We start from the raw sequence: 7072 nt of genomic DNA, 5'->3' as shown, positions 1-7072 counted from the left end.
TTCTGGCGGCTCCCCGGGGGGGCCTGCGGAGCCCCAGCAAAGCCGTGCTGCTGGAGGCCTTCCTGCACCCCTTGGCCCAGCTACCGAGCTCACATGCTACAGAGCTCACATGAAGCTCCCCACTTGGCCAGTCCCAACCAAAGCAAGGCTGGTGAACCTCTGCATTGGGTTCTGCAGTGTCAGTATGCAGCCTGGGGCCTGTTCCTGGCAGTGGGAAGCCCATATTCCATGGGCTGTAGGCACACAGACCCTCTTCTGATAGTCCACGGACATGCACTGTCACACACGAGTCCAGCAAGGATGCAGCAAACCCTCCTGAGGCTCAAGGCTCCTTGCCAGGACCGAGCGATCGATCTTCTCGGGGGCATTTGCTTTTTCCTATCTGGTCTTGCCTCGTGTGGGTGGTCTGTGGGTGTTTGCTTTGGTGTACAACTGCTACTCAGTTTACTGCATATTTGATTTTATAGCTAATTTGTACAGTTAACCAAACTCTTACAGTAACCAGCATTGCACTTCTAGGCTGTACAGCCTAGTTAATAATTTTAGCAGCTGACGAGAGTCCTGCCAGAGAGCGGTTTACACCAAACCTTGCTTTGGTGGTTTGTTTTGCTGGCTGTGGGACTACAAATATTACAGCTGGATGCTCTGTTATCTGCAGCAACGGCTCAAAACCTAAACCAGGCTTCATTTAGCACACAGTTAAAAAGTTTCTAGTAATTTTAGTGTCACTTCTAAAAGCATTGTATAATTAAAATCATACCATTAAAGTTATGTTACACGCACATGTATTAGCAGACAACTTAGACATGCAGAGGTCATTTCTGGATGCTGAGTATGCACACAAACACAGCTGGATTCCACATAATTGATCACAGACCCACTAGAAACCAAAGGATACATTTCATATTCACATTTGGCTAAACTCTGTTCTAAACTGATTGAAAGCTGGTACCTTCTTGTATGTAATTTTTATGTGTGCCTCCCGCTTGCTGGTGTCCTTCCAGAGAGGGATGGGAGCTGCCCCTCAATGCTGGTGTACAGCTCTCATCCCAGGAACCCTTCTGCTCTAAGTCTCTAAAATCACTTTGTTGTCTCCTCCATAACAAAATAGAATTTTTATCAGACCAATACATGGTTACCTATCATACACATATGTAGTGTGTTAATATTCCCAACACTGGAGAACCTTTAGTTTTCTACCCATCCCAGCACCATCAACTTATACATAAGTGGTCTAAATTATACCCAAAACCGTGCTATGCAGTTTTCCTAATGTGAAGCTACACTAACAGTGTATTTTAAAAAATATAACTTACCCTACCAGAAATTTCTACACCTGATTTGTTCACCTTTCTTTTTGCAGTACTCAAAATACTACTGTGTAGTACTCAAAATACTGCGATGTTTGCAGATAGACGTTTTCAGTAGTACATATACAGGCATGGCATCGCGTGCTGGTGATCCATCAATCATGATCACTATCGATAACAGGAGGTATGTCCGGCATCATCAAGAGAAACGGGGTTTCTCTCTTTTTTTGGGAAATGGTGGTCCCTTTAATCTGGATCCATTTTTTTCCCTTGCCACCACAATTTGCTTATACTTTTCTCTTGTTTGAACTTCAGCCACAGTAACTGAACCAAAAAAAAAGAAAAAATTGTGTTTTTCCCTTCATCTGTGCATACATGATAATAAAGTCAAATAAAAGCAGGAAAGAAAACACCACACAACATACAATTAATAATATCCATACTTTGGAATGGCTACTGATTCTTCTGTGCTACCTATGGAAGACAAAAATAGCGAAGATTGTTATTAATGCTTATCTTACTTAACCAAGGTATATTGTTTACACCCATAGGACCTTTTGATGATGTTAGGGACATAATATTTGTACATTTTTATACAATTTATTAGATTATGTTCTTGAATGGCTGCTCACCGATCCTCCATCGTGTTTGTTTTCATTTGGTTCAGTCTCTCCTCTGTAACAGAAGAACTTTACATTTTGATTAAAAATCTATTACATTAATGCATATTCTTTACCATGATCAGTCTTTATTTATTTATATACCTTTTTTTTCACTGTAAGAAAAAATGCTGGTGTTAACACATCAACTATAATCATGTATTAGAAGCTTAACTTTTTGTTTCAAAGTGAACACTGTCCCAAGTCAATTAGAATATTTTATCATTAATTACCCTCCCCTCAATCCTTTGTATATACATGCTTGATCTGCCATTTTTCCAGCTTCTAACTTTTCATGTACTGGTAGCACTGTAGTTAGAATTCCTCTGTTTCAATCCTTTTTTTCCATTTTTTTTTGGTACTGCTCCTAAATCTCTTCCCCATGCTTGTGTGATGACACACTATGGAATTCAACTATACTGATGCAAAGTGTGAGCTGCTTCAGCTGTGTTGGTGCCTTTTGAATTTGCCCTGCTTGTACCTCTTGATTTTGTTGCTTTACCTCTGATAACAGGCAGGTATTATGATTTAAAATACCTTTTTTTTTTTTAATTTATTTTGAAGTCCAAACCCTTCAGGACAGCCTATAGAAGAGCCAGAAAGCAGATGCTGTTCTTTCCTCCTTGCTTCACCCTTAGGGTTTATGCCAAGCTCAGGGCTCTACACCCGTCCTTGCACAGCCCTTTACACCTACAGCTTGTCCTCAGTCCCACTGTTGCACACTCACAGAGTGGTAGGGGTTGGAAGGGACCTCTAGAGATCACCTAGTCCACAGCACTGCTCACAAAAGCTGAAGTTGGTATCACGGCCAGGACTCGCTCCAGTGTTTCATCTGCTGCTTTTCTTTCCCAAAACAGCCTCTGTGAACTTTTCTTTCCCAAAACAGCCTCTGTGAACTTGGCCTGGGCCGCGCTGGGCATCGCTGCCCGACACCAGCCTCTGCTCACTGCAGTCCCAGCTGCTCTGGCTGCAAAAGTCAGCTTCTCCCTCTCTGTTCTCTTGTAAAAATAAGCAAACAACAAGAAAAAAAACCTTAACACTTCACTCCTCCTGCGTTTTCTCTGTCAGAGGAGCCTTCTTGATCGGCATCGGCCGCAGCCTGCATTGGGTGCCCCGGCTTTTCCCGCGACACGGCATGGGCTCTGCTCCCCATCCCCCTGTGCTCCCAGCGTGGGGGCTCTCCCCAGCAGTCTGGGTCTGGTCTGACCGTGACCCCAGGGAAGTGGGGGGGAGGCCCAGTTGCCTTAGACTATGATGGGGATCTCCCGCTGATCTCCAGCAGTCGATCCAGCAAAACCTTGGTGGGAGCGTTATCCCAGCGGGTCATATCCTCCCCGTGCTTCCGAAGCTGCCTCCAAATGTCCACGCGCATCGTGCCTAACTCCCTCCTGGCCATGGTGCCCTGCACCCCAGGTCGGGGGGCTGCGCTCTGCTGCCACTGCCTCTTGCCCTGCCACCTTCCTCTCCCCCCTTTCCCCACCGAGGAGATCTGGGGGGCCGCACTGGCGGAAGCAGGGGTCTGCAGCACCTCCGGATCTCTCTTCTCCTTGGGGTTTTCCCTTCCTCTGCTGCCCCTTCCTCCCCCAGGGCCCCCTCCATCCTCCCTTGCCCAGGCACTCCCTGCCAAGTGGCTCCTTCCCTCGGCGTTCCCCGCTTTGAACGCCTGCGGAGCCGGCTCAGCAGTGGTTGTTTCCCCCCCCGCAATAACTCGATCTGCCTGTGTCTGCACATCTCCCCGGCTTCTTCCCTCCCCTCCTCCACCTTCCCTTTTCGCAGCCATCTCACCGCCGGGAAGCGAACCCGGGTTTGCCTTAAATCTTTGTGGCATCTCAAAAACTAGTGAACGGGGGTTTGCAGGCTTGCACTCCTCTGTGGGGGAGCTGCCATCGGGATTAAACCATCTTTTCCCATCCCACCGTTCAGTATCTCCCGGGTAGCAGGGTGTTTTCGGAAGGGCCGTGACCGCGCTGTTCTTTGCCTCTAACGCTGCTTTTAACTTTTCTATCTTGGCCTCGCAGGCTTGGTGGTCCGTGCCCTTCTCCTTCAGGATCTGTATTTTTTGCACTAACACTCGGATTGCTCCTTGCACCTCCTCTACAGCTTTTGTACTGACAGCTAGCTTTTCCTTCAGTGCCTGATTTTCACTCAAAATGGCCTTTTTCTGTTCACACACCTCTTGATACTGGAGAACGCTTCGCACTTGCTCCACAGCCGCGACTCCTTCTCGAGTTTTACCCTCCTCTAGTTGAAGTCGCTGAGCCTTTATTTCTGCTTTCAGTTTGTCATTCTCATCCCTTAGTTTCTGAATTTCTGCCTGGGTTGCCTGTTTTTCTTCAATTAAACTTTTGGCCACTAACCACACAGCCCACGCTCCCGCACATTTTAATGATTTTCGGGAGAAGAGTTTCGACTTAGCTGTCCCTTTTAATTTGGCAAACTCTAGGTCTGCCTGCTGGATACTTCTGCAAGAGTTTGGACCCCAGGGGTTTGGTCCCCACTGCATAACCCAACTTGCCAGCTCTGACATCTTTTTGGCTCCCCTAAAGATATTTCAGACTTCAGAGAAAGGGCTGCTTCCAGACTAAAACTCCGGCAGGCTGAGGGAAGACAGCAGAGGCTCACCCAAGTTTGGGCTGCTCCTCTGTTGTTTTTCTAGTGTACTTGTCCGTCTGGAAGGTTTTCTCCACCAAGAAATACCCCAGGCGGGGACTTCTAATTTAGTTCTTTTCACAGACAAGGCAGAGGGCTTTTGTTCCCCTGCCTGGGGATGCTTAGAGGCATCCCTTGAGCATTTCCCCTCCCAGGCAGAAGGCAGAGAGCTTTCCTTCCTGCTGGATTTCCCACATGAAGCCCCCCAAAACTGGGTGCTGTGCTTTAAGCAAGACACATGCTGGGGCTATGGGAACACAGGGTAGCCTTGTAGCTGGTTGTCCCTGACTGCCACCGGATGGCACCCAGAAAAGGCTCTCCCAGAACGGCTGATCACATAAAGGCCATAAAGGGCTCCAAGGAGGGATGCTGCCTTCTCCACGAGTTTGAAGCACCACAGCTGGTGCCTTTCGTGGGCAAGAGAAACATGCCTTACACGGGGGAGTCTGCTGTGTGACTAAGTTTCAACAGTCTGATGAGGATGCTAGTCACTCCACTTACAAGGCTAGATGATATTATCTACGATATTAGAGAGAAAGGCTATAAAAGAAAAATAAATTCCTTATCAGTATCGAAATCATCCCCTCCCTTAGCTGCTGCAGCTTTCCCCGGGTTCTGCTCACCCATTTGCTGCCCGGGGAGGGCTGCAGGCGTCCTGGCCCCGGAGTCCTTCACCTCCAGTCAGCGCGATGCCAGTGGTGGAGCCCCTCTGTCTGCCTCTCCAGAGGGTGGTGGTGCTGTTTCTGCCTCCTCTGCTGCTGGAGTCCGCCTGGGGCTGTTTCCAGCCCGTCTCTAAGGCTCTCCCCGCCGTGCTCCTCGGTGCCCAGAGCTCTGTACATCCACACTGGCCCCCCAGGCAGAGCTGTGCACACCCTGCAGCCCTGCTCCTCGCCCTCTTCTCTGCCCACCAGCGGTGTTGCCCAGCCCCAAGGTCATGTTCTTCCGATGATGCAGCCGTTGTCCATGGGGGAGTCGTTCATAGCTCTGGGCAGCCAGTATCACCCCTTGCCAGAGGCTTCAAGGCCTCGCTGCCCTCCCCTGCCTGTACCCACACACCACGTTTTTCCTGGGTTGCTGTGCCTGCAGCTGCTCCTGCTGGGCTGCAGGAGTCCAGCCAAGCCGTGCTGCTGGAGGCCTTCCTGCACCCCTTGGCCCAGGCGAAGCAATGGGAGAGGGCCCCAGGTTGTTAGCCGTGAGCTGTTACAGCTACAGAGCTCACATGAAGCTCCCCACTTGGCCAGTCCCAACCAAAGCAAGACTGGTGGACCTCTACGTTAGGTTCTGCAGTGTCAGTACGCAGCCTGGGGCCTGTTCTTGGCAGTGGGAAGCCTGTATTCCGTGGGCTGTAGGCACACAGACCCTCTTCTGATAGTCCATGGACATAAGCATGGCTGGCAAACCTCCGTGGCCAAGCTCTGGCAGTGGAAGCCTGTATTTCGTGGGCTATAGGCATGCATTGCACCACTCATCCTGTTTTCCCCAAGAGCCCTGTTGTGTTGCTACAACAGCCATAGGAATAGAGGAGCAAAGGCCTTGTGTTTTGCCCCGGCCATAAATACCAGGACGGATGCTCCTCAGCATTTTCACCAGGAGCTGGAAGGAGTTGTGGGTCTCTGGGGGCTCGATGGGACCACAGGTGATGGCCCAACCTGCCCTATGGCCAAAGAAATCCATCAGTCAGCACTGGCAGCAAGCATGACAGTCCTACAAAGAAACAATTCCCCAAATAGGTGAGACATGGAGAAATATTTGAAGTCCTGTAATTATTAAAACACATAAATCCCTGCTCATAAACCCCACCGTCTCTGCAGATCAATACTTAGAGAGACATCTGAAGCTTTGTAAACTAGAAGTTGTAATAGGATTAAAGGTGCAATGTGACAAGACAGATAATTTTTAATTATTTCTAACTCCTTTCTAATTTCTACTTCATTCTGAATATTTAAAAGCCCTTCCAAATGTATTTCACGAGTTTCAATAACAACCTAGTAACTGGATGTGGCATTATAGCAATTTATAATCACCTCCTAAAATGGAGATCTAAATTAATCTTTCTACATCTCATTAGTTTAGCTATCAGAGATCTTTTACAAGATAATTGGCTTTCAGTGGCTTTAATTTAATTTAATTTATTAATATCTTACATTTATATTTCATAGATGCTGTTTTAATTATTGAACTGATACATCTCAGAAACATAATTCTTTTATACAGCGTCAAACTTTTGCTTTTAGGGCTCTAGAGCCTTTTTAAGATGTTTTAATGATAAATAATAAGTCCTTGTTGGTGTTTGCCTTAGAGTGGATATCAATTTACTTTTGCCTTAGGTTCTCGCAAAGGAAAATTAGATCTTATTTTGGAACATCCTGTTTTACAGATGAAGCTGGCTTTATTCTTAAACCAAAACTACTTGTTCCACCTTTATAACGGTGTAAAAGTACAAACAAGGGGAGG

The sequence above is a fragment of the Eurypyga helias genome, unplaced genomic scaffold, assembly GCF_000690775.1.
Source record: "Eurypyga helias isolate BGI_N326 unplaced genomic scaffold, ASM69077v1 scaffold15520, whole genome shotgun sequence".
Classification (NCBI taxonomy): domain Eukaryota; kingdom Metazoa; phylum Chordata; class Aves; order Eurypygiformes; family Eurypygidae; genus Eurypyga; species Eurypyga helias.
Note: the sequence above shows the minus strand (reverse complement) of the source record.